At 35.8% G+C, this 15327-nt stretch overlaps 1 protein-coding gene across 8 annotated transcripts in view; it reads right to left on the bottom strand.

The window, feature by feature from the left end:
* DHRS7B (dehydrogenase/reductase 7B) overlaps positions 1-15327 on the bottom strand; it is a 56522-nt gene that overhangs the window by 31541 nt on the left and 9654 nt on the right. Inside the window, exon 1 of one of the 8 annotated variants that reach the window (XM_023522109.1) lies at positions 1921-1939. The exons of the other annotated variants lie outside the window; for them this stretch is intronic. The gene's annotated coding sequence lies outside the window, so the exon portion shown is untranslated. Of the gene's footprint in view, positions 1-1920; positions 1940-15327 lie in introns of those variants that run through there. 8 annotated transcript variants of the gene reach the window in all.

Raw genomic sequence — 15327 nt, 5'->3', positions numbered from 1 at the left:
CAGGAGAAGGCTTGGATGGTAAATTGTGGTTAATTTCAATCAATTTCAACCATAAACACAGTAGCAGCTATAGACAGCCCACCCCAGTAGCAAGCAGCTGTATACCAGATCCTGTAGCAACTTGTATACAGCTTGCAGGAATGAGTGTGAGCAAAAAGAACTCTAAATATTAGGGAACCATGCTCCAATTACTGATGGCTTCTTCTTATCACAGAGAGGCAGACAAAGAAGCTGGCCGCCATTGTTGCTATGTCTTCCCCCACTGTTGCATGCCCCTCTTGCTCGTGCTAAGAGACTGCCACGGTATTTAAAGGGCCAGTATCATTTTATCCTCCCTTCATTTTCTCTTTATCCCTAATGGGAGCCAGTAATTAAAGACTAGAACTTGAAAAAGCACCCAAATATTTGGAAAAAAATTGAAGGTGACTATGCATACTCAGTCGAAGGCACAAGCTGAGAAAAGACCTGCAAAAACCTTAAGTTTACACACCAAGCTGACCCCGGCACAAAGCCCACAAAAATTAAAAAAAAAAAAAAATCGAAAACAACAGTCAAAAGCCAGTAAATGCTAGAGAATGGAAAAAAATCTGATTTCCAGAGTCACCACATTATTAGATGCAAATGTTCAGTTTTCAACAAAACAATCAAAAGGTATACAAAGAAACAGGAAAGTATGGCCCATTCAAAGGAAAAATAAATCAATAGAAATTATCCTCGAAAAAGACCTAAGAGTAGATCTACTAAACAAAAGTATTAAAACAACTATCTAAAGATGCTCAAAAAACTAAAGAAAGATGTATAGAAAGTCAAGATATTGATATACAAAAAAAAAAAAATGGAAATACCAATAATGAGAAAGAAAATCCAAAAAGAAATTAAAAGGAAATAAATACTTAAGCTGCAAAGTACAATAACTGCAAAGAAAAATACACTAGAGGGATTCAAAGTCAGAACTGATCAGGCAGAAGAAAGAATCAGTGAACTTAAAGGACAATGGAAATTATTGAATCTAAGGAACAATAACAACAAAAAGAAAAAACTGAAGAAGTGAACAGAATGTAAGGGACTTGTAGGACACATAAGGCAAACCAACACAAGTATTGTAGAAGTCTCAAAAAGAGAAAAGAGCAGAGAGAATATCTGAAGGAATAGCGGCCAAAATTTTCCCAACTTTGATGAGACACGAAATAAACACCCAAGAGACTCAATGAACTCCAGATAACATGAGTTCCAAGAGATCCGCACTGAGACATTTTATAATCAAATTTTCTAAAGGCAAAGACAAAAAGAGAATTTTGAAAGCTGCAAGAGAGAAGTGAGTCATGACACAAAAGAGATCCCTGATAAAACTATTGTTGACCCCAAGAATGAATTTACCTGTTAAGAAGGGCTCCTGGTGGCTGATTGGGCTCAAATTAAAAAACAGAGTCTAACAGCCATTGCTAAACAGGGCTTTCTCATGCAAGCTGTTCTTCAGGAAGAAGCCTGCATTGAACTGCCTGCCTGCACTATGTTTCTGCCATCTGAGCCAACTCTTATAAAGTTCTTGGAATAGTATTTCAATCAATGGGACTGAGACTTTCCCTGTCCAATTGTAGCTGCACCACTATATCCTCATTAGCATCTTTACTAACATATAAGAGCAGCTCCATTCTGACCAACCAGGACAGTGCTGTTTGGATCAATCAAATTGTGAGAATTTGGAGTCCTCATTTGCATGAGAACAGACCAATCGGGTACCAGGAGTAGGGATTTCTCTCTATATGTCAGCTCCCCTCTGGCTTGGGAAGTGTACTTTAAGTTTCCATTGAAGACTGTGTTCCCCCATACAGAGGTGTCAACAGTGTAATAGAACAGAGCAGTCTTGCCCAAATAGAGTAGAGTTGTAACACCAGGGCTGTAACACTAGGGCCACCTCACCCGGCTGTTCCACAGCCTTGCTGTTCCACAGTCAAGCTGTATCACAATTGGGTTGTTTGTGCTGAATGAAGTCTCTCTCCCTACACTGCAACCCAAATTGGGAACTCCTGTTGGCGCTGAATTGGTGATGACAAACTTCCGTTGATACCATAAACAGATTTCTCATCACAAACTGGAGGTTAGAAGGCAATGGGCCAATATATTCAAAGTGCTAAAAAAAAAAAAAAAAAAATCAAACAAATATCAAAAAAGAAAAGGGGGGGGGCTCCAAAAGTGAGGGAGACATGATGGTAACACAGGAAGATCCTGGACTCACTTCCTCCCATGAATCTACTAAGTCTATGGCTACATATGAAACAACTTCCTCTAATAAAAATCTAAAGAATGGCTGAGTGATGACTACATATTGGACGACAAGAAGAAAACCACACTGAAGTGGATAGAAAAGTCTGGGACACAATCTCGCCAAAAACTCCATCCTCTGGTCTCCCTGGAACAGCGACCAGGGAACTCAAAACTAGGAGCTTCTCTCCCTGAGGAGTAAAGGTTTTGAAGCCTACATTGGGCACCCCAACTGTTAAGACCTGCACCTGAGAGATAAGCCCTCCAAACATTTACCTTTGTAAACCAAAGGTTTCTTGGGGCTTGCATCCATGAGACCCACAAGACTCTAGCAATCTGAGAAATGGCTCTTAAAGGGCCTGCATGTTTGAACTCACCCACCTCAGGACCCAGCCCAGGGTAGCCGATCTAGCTCAAACTTTAAGAAGCTCATTTGCTTATATTAGTGTCTGCCTGAGGGGCCGGCATCTAATTTTACACACACATCCAGGAGCCTGCTGGAACACTCTAGGGATGGAAACTGATAGGTACCATTTTTGCATTCTCCCTCTGCCTTGCTCTAGATGGTGGTGGGCTATTTTATTTCTTTATCAAGTGGGTACCATCATTACATTCCCCTCTGCATTGTTACTGCCGGCCAGTGTCATCCTCATGCTCACCCTCCGCCAGCTTTAGAGCACTAGAATGTCCTAGAAGTGAGCCTTTTATGCATCTGGTGCCATAATCTTTGCTGTTGCTACCCAAGAGACACTACTTGATTGCCTGGCTCTGGAGGCTACGGTAGCTTGTGTTCCTGGGTCCCATGCAACAGTAACATTTGGAGAGACAGTTCTTGGTAGGCAACCACCTCCAGAGCACTGTACAGACAGAAGACTGAAAAACACCCCCAGTCTTTCTAGGAAAAAGGCCTATTTGTTGATCCAGGAGCTTTGTTGTATAGGGCAGGCTTCTGGTTTGACACAAACTAGTGGCCTATGGAAGTCCTCTCAGAGAACAGAATCTGGTAGATACAGTCTTTGTGCTCTCCCTCTGCCTCACTCTAGCTCACCAATATCTCCCACAAAGGAGCTTATACCTTTGTCTGTCGGGTACCTTGATTTCTGTGGCTGCCAAGAAGGGACACTTTTACAAGTTTATATGCAAGTTTAATGATAACGACAAAGTAAAATCCTATAACAGATAAAAAATAGTGGAAATAGAGGAAGCGTACCTCAACATAATAATTTATGACAAACCCACAGCTAACATCATACTCAATAGTGAAAAGCTGAAACCTTTTCCTCTAAGATCAGGAACAAGACAAAGATGCCCACTCTTGCCACTTTTATTCAACAAAGTCCCAGCAAGAGCAAGAAATTAGGCAAAAAAAAGAAACAAAAGACATCCAAATTAGTAAGGAAGAAGTAAAACTGTCAATATTTGCAGATGACATATTATATATATAGAAAACATCTAAGCATCCTATCAAAAAACTGTTAGAACTAATAAGTGAATTCAGTAAAATTGCAGGATACAAAATAAACAAATCAATTGCATTCCTATACAATAATAAACTATCAGAAAGAGAAAAAGAAACCAATCTTATTTACAATTGCATCAAAAAGAATAAAATACCTAAAAATAAATTTAACCAAGTGGATGAAAGATCTGTACACTGAAAACTATAAGCTATTAATGAAAGAAAATGAAGACACAAATAAATAGAAAGATACACTGTGCTCATGAGCTTGAAAAATTATATTGATAAAATGTTCCTACTACTCAAAGCAATCTACAGATTCAATGTCAACTCTATCAAAATGTCAACGGCATTTTTTACAGAAATAAAAGAAACAATCCTAAAATTTGTTTGGTACCAAAATAGACCCTGAATAGCCAAGGCAATCTTGGGAGAGAAGAACACGCTCCCTGATTTCAAGCTATATCACAAAACTATAGTTAACAAAACAGTATGGCATTGGCATGAAACAGACATATAAACAGAACAGAACAGAGAGGCCAGAAATAAGTCCAGGCATGTACAGTCAATATATTTACAACAAAGGAGTCAAGCATATATCATCGGGAAAGAATAGTCTCTTCAATAAATAGTGTTAGGAAAACTTCAAAAGAATAAAACTGGATCACTATCTTACACAACACACAAAAGTTAACCAAAAATTGATTAAAGATATGAACGTAAGACCTGAAACCATAAAACTCCTAGGAAAAAAACCTAGGCAGTAAGCTCCCTAATATATGTCAAGATGATGATTTTTTTGTATCTGACACCAAAAGCAAAGCAACAAAAGCAAAAATAAACAAGTGGGACTACTCAAACTAAAAGCTTCTGCACAGCAGGAAACCATCAACAAAATGAAAGGCAACCTACTAAATGGGCAAAAATATTTGCAAATCACATATCTGATAAGGGGGTTAGTATCCAAAAAATATAAGGAACTTACACAACTCATTAGTAAAAACCCCAAACAATCAGATTTAAAAATGGGCAAGGAAACAAAACAGATTTTTTCCCAAAGAAGACACAGAGATAGCCAACAGGCACATGAAAAGATGCTCAACATCCCTCGTCATTAGGGCATGCAAATTAAAACAACAATGAGATATCACATCTGTTAAATGGCTGTTAGAATAGCTGTTACCTGTTAAAACTGCTATTATCAAAAAGACAAGAAATAAAAAGTGCTAGAGAAAATGTTGGGAAAACGGAACCCTTGTGCACTGTTGGTGGGAATATAAATTGGTGCAGCCACTATGGGAAATGATATGGAGTTTCCTCAAAAACTTAAAAATAGAACAACCATATGATCCAGTAATTCCACTTCTGGGTAGTTATTCAAAGAAAACAAAAACACTAACTCAAAAAGATATATGCACCCCCATGCTCACTGCAGAATTATTTACAATACCAAAGTATGAAAACAATTCATCCACTAATGGATGAATAAGAGAAATGTGGTATATGTATAAACAATCTATTATTATTCAGCAATAAAAAAGGATGAAATTTGCCATTTGTGACAGCATGGACTGACTTCAAGGGCTTTATGGTAAGTGAAATAAGTCAGAGAAAGACAAATACTATATGACCTCACTTACATGTGGAGTCTAAAGCAAAAAAGCAAGCCCATAGATTAAAGAACAGATTGGAGATTACCAGATGCAGGAGGTGAGTGGTGGGCAAAATGGGTCAAAGCAGCCAAAGGTACAAACTTCCAGTTATAAAATAAGTCATGGGGATGTAATGCACAGCATGGTGACTATAGTAAATAATACTGTATTGCATATTTAAAAGTTGCTAGGAGAATAAATCTTAAAAGTTCTTATTCCAAGAAAAAATATTTTATAACTATGTATGATAACAGATGTTAACTAGACTTATTGTGATCATTTTTGCAATGTATACAAATATCAAATCATTATGTTGTATACGCGAAATTAATATGTCAGTTATACCTCAAAAAAAAGTGAGAGAGAAGACATTCCCAGATATAAGCTGAGTTTGCTATCACTAGACCTGCCTTGAAACAAATGTTCATGGGAGTCCTGCAGGATTAAACGAAATTGAAGATTAAATACAATTCTACAATAATAGTTGGAAACTTCAACATCCCACTCACAATAATAGGAAGAACAACCATGTAGAAGATAAGGAATAGAGGTTTTACACAATACAATAAAACAACTAGATCTAACAGATCTAATAGATCTTGGGTAGAACACTCTACCCAAGAACAGCATACACATTCTTCTCAAGTGCATATGAGATATTTTCCAGGATAGACCATAGGTTAGGTCACAAATTAAGGCTCAAATTAGTTTCAATATTTCAAAGATAGATATGATACAAAGCATCTCTGACCACAAAAGAATCAAGTTTGAAATCAATAACAAAGGTAAAACTGGAAAATTTACAATTTGTGTAAATTAAGCACAATCTTAAACAATCAATGGATCAAAGAATAAATCACAAAGAATATAAGAAAATTCTTAGAAATGAATAAAAACTAAACTACAACATACCAAAATTTATGAGATGCTGCAAAAGTAGTGCTAAAGGGGAACTGTATAGCTATAAATACTTACATTATAAAATAAATAAGACCGCAAATCAACAACCTAACTTTATATCTCTAGGAACTAGAAAAAGAACAAAGTAAAGCCAAAGCTAGAAGGAAATAATAAAGACTAGAGCCAAGATAAATGAGATAGAGAATAAAAATAGAGAAAAGTCAATGAAACCGAAAGTTGGTTCTTCAAAAAGATCAGCAAAATTGACAAACCTTTAGGTAGGTGGACTAAGAAAAAAAAAGAAGACTCAAATTACTAAGATCAGAAAAGAAAGTGAGGACATTACTACCGATTCTATAATAAAAAAGATTATAAGAGAGTACTATGAATATTGTATACCAACAAATTGAATAACTTAGGTTAAACATATTCCTAGAAACACAAACCTACCAAGACTAAAATAGGAAAAGGAAAACCTAGCTAGATCGATAACTACTAATGAGATTGAATCAGTAATCAAAAAAATCTCCCCAATAAAGAAAAGTCCTGGACCTGATGGCCTCACTGGCCGATTCTACAAAATATTTAAAGTACTAATACCGATCCTTTTAACTGTTTCCCAAAAACTGAATAGGAGAGAATACTTCCTAACTTATTCTCTAAGGCCAGCATAACTCTGATACGAAACTCAAAGACACTATAAAAAAATTACAGACCAATATCCCCTATGAACGCTGATGCAAAAATCCTCAAAACACCAGCAAATACAATTCAGCAACATGTTAAAAAGGATTATAAAACATTACCAAGTGAGATTTGTTTTTTCAATGCAAGGATGGTTCAACATATGAAAATCAATTAATGTAAATCAATGCTACATCAACTAAATGAAGGAAAAAACTACATGATCTTCTCAATTGATGCAGCAAAAACAATTGACAAAATTTCATAATTTCAAAGTTTCATAACACTCTTTCATAATAAAAACACTCAATAAAATAGGAATAGGAAAAACTACCTCAACATAATAAAAGTCACATGTGAAAAACTCACAGCAAACATCAAACTCAATGGTAAAAGACTGAAAGCTTTTTCTCTAAGATCAAGAACAAAGTAAGGATGCCTATTTTCACCACTTCTATTCAGCATAGTACTGAAAGTTCTAGCCAGAGTAATTAGGCAAGAAAAAGAAGTAAAAGGCATCTGAATTGGACAAAAAAGAAAAGATGTAATATTATCTCTTTGGAGATGACATGATATTTTATGTAGGAAACTCTAATGACTCCACAAAAAAGTGTTAGAATTATATCAATTCAGCGAAGTAGCAAGATACAAAGTCAACATGCAACACTCAGTTGCATTTCTGTACACAAACAATAAACAATCTGAACAGGAAACTACAAAAGCAATTCCATGTATAATCACAGCCAAAAGAATTAAATACTCAGGAATAAATTTAACCAAGAAAGTGAAAGCTACAAAATACCGTTGAGAGAAATTAAAGAAGATAGAAATAAATAGAAACACATACTGCGTTCATGGATTACAACATTTAATATTGTTAAGATGTCAATACTATCCAAAGCAATCTACAGATTCAATGCAATCCTTATCAAAATCACAATGACAATTTTTGCAAAAATAGAAAAACCCATCCTAAAGTTCAAATGGACTCTCAAACATCCCAGAATAGCCAAAAACAATCATGAAAAAGAAAAAAAGCTGGAAGACTCACACTTCCTTATTTCAAAACTACCTACAGTAAGCAAAATAGTGTGATATGTGATACTGCATTAAAGACAGACATAGAGACCAATGTAATAGAGAGCCCAGAAATAAACCCTCACATATATAGTCATATAATTTTTGACAAGGGCGCCAAGACCATTTAATGGGGAAAGGACAGTTTTTTCAACAAATAGTGCTGGAAAAACTGGATATCCACTTGCAAAAGAATGAGGGTGGACCCTTACCTCACACCATATACAAAAATTAACTCAAAATGGATCAAAGACCTAAATTTGAGATCTAAAACTATATTTTAAAAAAACCTCTCAGAATAAAACATAAGGCAAACACTCATATTGGATTTGGCCAATATTTCTTGGTTACAATTCCAGATGCACAGGCAACAAAAGAAAAAATAGACAAGCTGGATATCATGAAAATTTTAGAATTTTAGTGCATTAAAAGACACAATCCATAGAGTAAAAAGGCAAACCACATAATGGGAGAAAATATTTGCAAATCACATATCTGATAAGAGATTAATAACCAGAGTATACAGAGAACTCCTAAAACTCAACAACAAAAAAGCAACATGGTTCCAAAATGGGCAAATGGCCAGTAAGTACATGAAAAGATGATCAACATCACTTAGTCATCATTGAGATACAAATAAAAATGAGATATTGCCTCATATCTTTAGGATATCAAAAAAAAAAAAGAAGAAGAAAGAAATAAAGAAAGAAAGAAAGAAAGAAAGAAAGAAAGAAAGAAAGAAAGAAAGAAAGAAAGAAGAAGAGAAAATGCCAAGTATTAGAAAGGATGTGGAGAACTTAGAACCTTTGTGTACTGTCAGTAGAAATGTAAAATGATACAACAAATGTGGAAAACAGTACAGAGGTTCATCTAAAAATTTAAAATAGAATTACCATATGATCCAGTAATTCCACTGCCAGTATACACTGAAAATAATTGAGAGTGGGGTCTCGAAGAGACATCTGTACACCCATGTTCATAGAAGCATTATTCACAATAGTTAAAATTTGGTAGCAACCCAAGTGTCCATCGCCAATGAATGGATAAGCAAAATATGATATATACATATAATGGAATATTATTTGGCCTTAAAAAGGAAGGAAATTTTGCAATATGTTACAACATGGATGAACCCTGAAGACACACTAAGGGAAATATGCCAGTCACAAAAGAATAAATATTGTAGGAAATCACTTATAGGAAGTATGTAGTCAAATCCATAGCAACAGAGAGCTGAATGGGATTACCAGGGGCTGGGACAGGAGTAAGGGGGAATGAGGAGTTATTTCATAATGAATATAGAATTTATATTCTGAAAGGTGATGAGTTCTGGAGACAGACAGTGGTGATAGTGGCAACACTGTGAATGTATTTAATACCACTAAACTGTATGCTTAAAAATGGTTAAGATAATAAATTTTAAGTTATATATATTTTATCACAATGAAAAAAAGAAAAAAATTAAACATGTCATTTCACAAAGGATTAAATATTAAAGTTCTAATTTCTAGTAGGCTCATGGCTGAAATCAGATAATTTTGAATGATAACAAATTATTGTTTGGTTTCTACATGAATTTGGATAAGTCACCTGTCTCTATCCACACTGGCTCTCTTAGGCAATCTGCCTTACTGTAATTTATTTGGGATGATGGATCACCCTGAATTCCTAAATATTTTTAGACCTGAAAAACGTTACTGTGAAATTTAACTAGGAAATGGCCTTGACTCTGAAACAGTTTTTATAATGCTCCTTCTTAAAACTTGTAGTGCACTGACTTTAATGCCAGAAAACATGAAGGATGGAATTTCACATACTGGAAGGGCTAAAGGAGAAAGAAAGCATAATAACATGAGAGGATTATCCCACTGCTAACTTCTAAGCTTTCACTTAAAAATAGCCTAGCAAGTGCCCTATCACTTTATTATCTCAGCGTCCTAGCAAATAGCTCCCTGAGGACACAGCTATATCTTGTCAGGACAGGCCCATGCTAAGAAGTTGACCTATCTATTTATTTTACCCAATGTTAGCAGATTTCCCATTTTTTCCCATATGTAATTTTCTCCCTATTTCTCTCTCAGAGTCTTTTCAATTAAAAAACAAAAAAACAACAACAACAAAAAAAACAGATTTGCCAAATTCCAGAGTCGTCTATATTAAAAGAAAAAAAAATACCTTAAATTGAAAATGCATTTTATACATTCACCATATTTACTGCCAGAGTATAATAGCATACGGGCTATTTTTCCAATTGCATTTAAACTAGAAAGTCAACATACAGTGTTACATAACAAAGCTTTTTTTTTTTTTTGCCTTGCCATATAAGCATTAATAATCTTAGCCACAAAATGAGGTGAAAGCAAACAAATTTTAAAATCACATTTATAAGTCAAGAAATGAAAGATTTAAGTTTTTTTTCTTCCAGTATGGCAAAATGCTGATGGTTGCTGACATTAGGTAATGGATATATAAGAATTCGCTGTACTATTCTTTGGCGCATCTTTAAACATTTATATTTCTCCTTCATGCTCAACTTTGTCAAAATTAGGTTGAATAGTGAATAATTAGCTACACTAGAAATATCGACCTTATAAAATGAAATTAGCTAGTAAATACTCTAACTAAAACACCAAGAGAAATAAACTGACCAATGTCAAGTTATAGTGGCATCTACATGGAATAGTGGGTCTTGATCTGGACCCTTCAAGGGACCTGAGACCAGGTGACTGTAGGGTAAGTCACCAGACTTTTCCGGGTGTGAACATGCTGGCTCAGAGCCACGTTACTCTTTGTAGTCCAATCACTACCTGCATTAGAAGCACCTGTTAAAACTTAGCTCAAAGGCCTCAGGTGCAAGCCTTTGAAATTGATAATTTTACAAAAAGTGAGAGACCTGATGATTTTAATGAGTACTCAAATTTGAAGTCCCTAAAGATCTCTATAGTCACCTACCATCAAAGAATGAAACCCCCTGTGGGTGACAAGGCTATTTGCCAAGCTCCAACCAGAGTCAGAAGTAAGCACCCTTCTGCAGCCTCCATCAAGAGGTGTCCAGTGGAAGCTCCCAGTGAGGTCTTCCATTCCCACCCTACCCCAATGCACAATCTACCATCCCCATCTCCCTGGAAACCCTTTATCCCTGTCAGTCACCACAGGAAATCCAGATCTCCTGAGGCTTCCCCTGGCTCCCAAACCACTCTGTGCACTCCTTTTGCTGACCCTATCTCCCAACCCTCCCTATATTCTGAAACCTTCTGTTCCTCTTGGTCTGTCATCAACAAAATCCCTTGCATCTTCAAACTACTCTGAATGGCTCCTTCCCTTTCTTGCTTCAACAGTATCTGGCTCCTCTTGAGGACATGGATTTTGCTGCAGACCTCTACGGCGGTGGCTCTTTTCTTTCCCACAATCCTCATACACTGGCTCGAAGGTTCAGTGTTTGTTCTTCACTACTATTCTCCCCTCCTTCCCCCTAAGGCCACTCAGCTGTGATTTTCCTGTCAGACTATGTCACCCACGGCCCCTCCTTAAAATCATGTTTTCCTCTTTGTCCTTACGGATTTTCTGCCTACTAGATCTGTTCATTTCTGTAGAGAGGTGCTGAAAGTCTCCAATTATAATACTGGATTCACCTATTTATCTTTGTAGTTCTAACACTTTTTGCCTCATGTATCCTGAAACTGTTAAGTGCATAAGATTAAGAAATGTTGTCTTCTTGGTTTATTGACCCCTTTATCATTATATAATGCTCCTCTTTATTCCTGATGACTTTCCCTACTTTGAAGTCTGCTCTGTCTGAAATTAATATAGCTACTCCTGCTTTCCCTTGATTAGTATTAACATGATATATCTTTTTCCATCTCTTTAATTTGTATGTCTTTACATTTAAAGGGGATTTGTCATAGACAATATATAGTTGGGTCTTATTTGTCAAAAATACTTAATTGTTTAAAAAATTACAATAGTCATTTTGAGCCTCTGCAACCACAGCAAGTTGTGGGTTGAGCTTACCCAATCACTTGTTATAGTTCATACATAGTCTTAAAACTCTGGGAATTATTTGTTCCCAAGCTCTAGCAAACTCAAAGGAAAAGCAAAGACAGCCTCCGTGACTTTGCAAAAGTCTTTTCCCCCAAGGAAAGCTAACTGCAACTTTTGATAGTGTAAATTATTATAGGCAGCCACACACAGAAATTGCGTCGTTTTGTGATCCACTCTGACAATCTGTATTTTAATTGGTGTATTTAGACCATTGATGTTTAAGTGATTATTGATATAGCTGAATTAACATCTACTACATTTGTTTCTGTTTTGTTTGTTGTCCTTGTTCTTTTTCCTATTTTTTGTCTGCTACAGTTTTTCTACCTTTTATGGTTTTAACTGAGCATGAGCATTTTTATGATTTCATTCTTTTCTTAAACTATCCATTATACATTTTAGTGGTTACCATAGAGAATGCGATATACATTTACAACTAATCCAAGCCCACTTTCAAATAACACTATATCACTTCACAGGTAATACAAGTAACAAAATATTCCTAATTCCTCTCTTCTATATTGCTTTCATTCATTTCACTTATATAAATGTACATATACATATATATACACATAGATATACATACACAAGTTTTTACTTGAATACATTGTTTATATTATTTTGAACTGTTATGTTAGATCAATTAATAAAAAAATGTTATTTTACTTTCACTTATTCCTTCACCAATGTGCTTCCTTTCTTGATGTAGATCTGAGTTTCTGACCTGAATCATTTTCTCTCTGAAGAACTTCTTTTAACACTTTTTGCAAAGCAGGTCTACTGACAAAAAATTCCCTCAATCTTTGTCTGAGAAGTCTTCATTATTCCTTCAATTTTGAAGGATAATTTTGCAGGGTACAAAATTCCAGGTTGGTAGGCTTTTTTTTTTCTTTTTTTTTTTTTCAGCACTAAATATTTCACTCTGTTTTTGCTTGTGTGATTTCTGAGAAGTGAGATGTATTCCTTATTTATAGGTATGGTGACTTTTTTATCTCTGATTTTCTGAAGTTTGACTATGGTATTCCTAGGTGGCTTTTTTGGGGGGGTGGCGGGAGGAAGGGTTGTTTCATTTTGTTTTGTTTTTTGGCATTATCTTCCTTAGTGTTCTCTGATCTTCCAAGATGTGATTTGGTGTCTCAGATTACTCTGGGAAAATTCTCAACCATTATTGCGTCAAATATTGCTTCTGTGTCTTTTCCTTCTAGTATTCCCATTACACATACATTATATACACTGTAGTTGTTCCACAGTTCTTGGATATTCTTTTCCATCTTTTTCCTTTTCAGTTTTGGCAGTTTCTATTGTCACATGCTCAAATTCAGAGATTCTTTCCTCAGCCATGCCCAGGCTACTAAAATCCATCAAAAGTATTTTTATTTTCTCTTACAGTGCTTTTTAAAAAATCTCTATCATTTCCGTTTATTCCTTCCTAGATTTTCCATCTCTGCTTATATTATCCATGTGTTCTTGAAAGCTGCCTACTTTTTCCATTAAAGTCCCTAGCATATTAATCATAGTTTTTAAAAGCTCCTGGTCTGATAATTCCAACTTTCTTGCCACATCTGATTTTGGTCCTGATGCTTGGTCAGTCTTTTCAAACTTACTTTCATTCATTCATTCATTCATTCATTCATTCATTCATTCATTCATTCTTCCAGCATGCCTTATGTTTTGTTAAAAGGCAGACATGATATACTAGTTAAAAAAAGCTGACGTAAACAGTTTTTTAGTTATGTAGGGGCAGGAGAAGCATTCTATAGCTCTATGATTAGATTATGTCTTCATCTTTTGGTGAGCCTATATGCCCCTGGACTATGAACTTCACCAGTGCTGCATAGTTTTTTTTCCCTTCTCCTTAGGTGAGATAGGATAGCTAGAGGGAGGTGGAGTTGGGTATTTCCCTGTCCCTAGGTAGGTTAGGCTCTGGTAAAATAGTTGCTCCTGAAGGGAGGCCTTGTTAAGAACAGGATGTTCTGACTTATTTCAATATCAATATTTTTCCCCTCCCCCCACCAGAAACACAAGGGGATTTTTCTCCAATATTCACTATTGGCCTCATAGAGCTCCTGGAGATAAAACTCACAAAAGTATAGGGCCCCCTTTTGATTGAGTCCCTCTGAAGTTTTTAACTCTCAGACTTGTGCACACTGAGCTTCCAGTAATTTGTCAATTACAGTTCAGGTTTTCCTACTGGTTCTCAATACTGGTTCTCATGGAGGCTTCTGCTCTAGTAAGTTGTGATTCTCTACATCCACCTGTCTTTCCAATTTTGAGAGTGGCAGTTTAACCTGTGACCTCATAACCCACGGATCTAAGAGTTGGCTGATTTTTCAGTTTGTCCATCTTTTTACTTGTTGTTAGGACGAAAGGGCAACTTCTAAGCTCCTTACATGCCAAAGAGAAAACTAGAAGTCCTAACACCATTCTTTATAAGAAGTTAGCCATTAATCATGTGGCTGTTGCCCTGTATGTAATGAGTAATTTTTCTATTATTGCTTTTAAGTTTTATCTTTGGCCTTCAACAGTCTTACTACGATGTATCTAAAGGTGAATTTTAGTGCTTATCCTACATGGATTCATTGAATTTCTTGGAAATGTATATTAATGTTTGTGGTAGCCTGAATAATATTCCCCAAAGATGTCCACATCCAAATCCCCAGAACTGACAAGTATATTACCTTACTTATATGTTAAAAAGGACTTTGCAGATATTATTAATGGTATTGAGATGAGGAGCTTATCCTGCATTATCTTGGTAGGCCCAATATAATCAAGAGGGAGGCAAGAGGGTTGAGTCAGAGTAGGAGATGTGACAGCCAGAGTAGAGGTTAGAGTAACGCGAGGAAGGGGCCCTGAGCCAATTAATGTTGTTGGCCTGTAGAAGCTGGAAAAGGCAAGGTAACAGATTTGCCTCTAGAGCCTCCAGAAGGAATACAGATACCTTGACTTTAAGACTTCCGACCTCCAGAATTGTAAGATTATAAATTTGTGGGATTTTAAGCTATTATATTTGTGGTAAGTTATTACAGCAGCAATAAGAAATACAATTTTTTTAAAACAAATTTGGAGCTTTTTGGACATTATTTATTTAAATATTTTTTCTGCCTCAGTCTCTCTCTGCTCTTCTAGGACTCCCAAATGTTAGTACACTTGATATAGTCCCACAGATTTCTGAGGCTTTGTTGTCTTCAACCTTTGTTCTCTCTGTTCTTCATATTGGTTCATTTCTATTGATCTTTTTCAAGTTTACTAATC

The sequence above is a fragment of the Pteropus vampyrus genome, unplaced genomic scaffold (genome assembly GCF_000151845.1).
Source record: "Pteropus vampyrus isolate Shadow unplaced genomic scaffold, Pvam_2.0 Scaffold331, whole genome shotgun sequence".
In the NCBI taxonomy this organism is placed as follows: Eukaryota; Metazoa; Chordata; class Mammalia; order Chiroptera; family Pteropodidae; genus Pteropus; species Pteropus vampyrus.
Note: the sequence above shows the minus strand (reverse complement) of the source record. Positions and strands in the feature narration are given on the sequence as shown.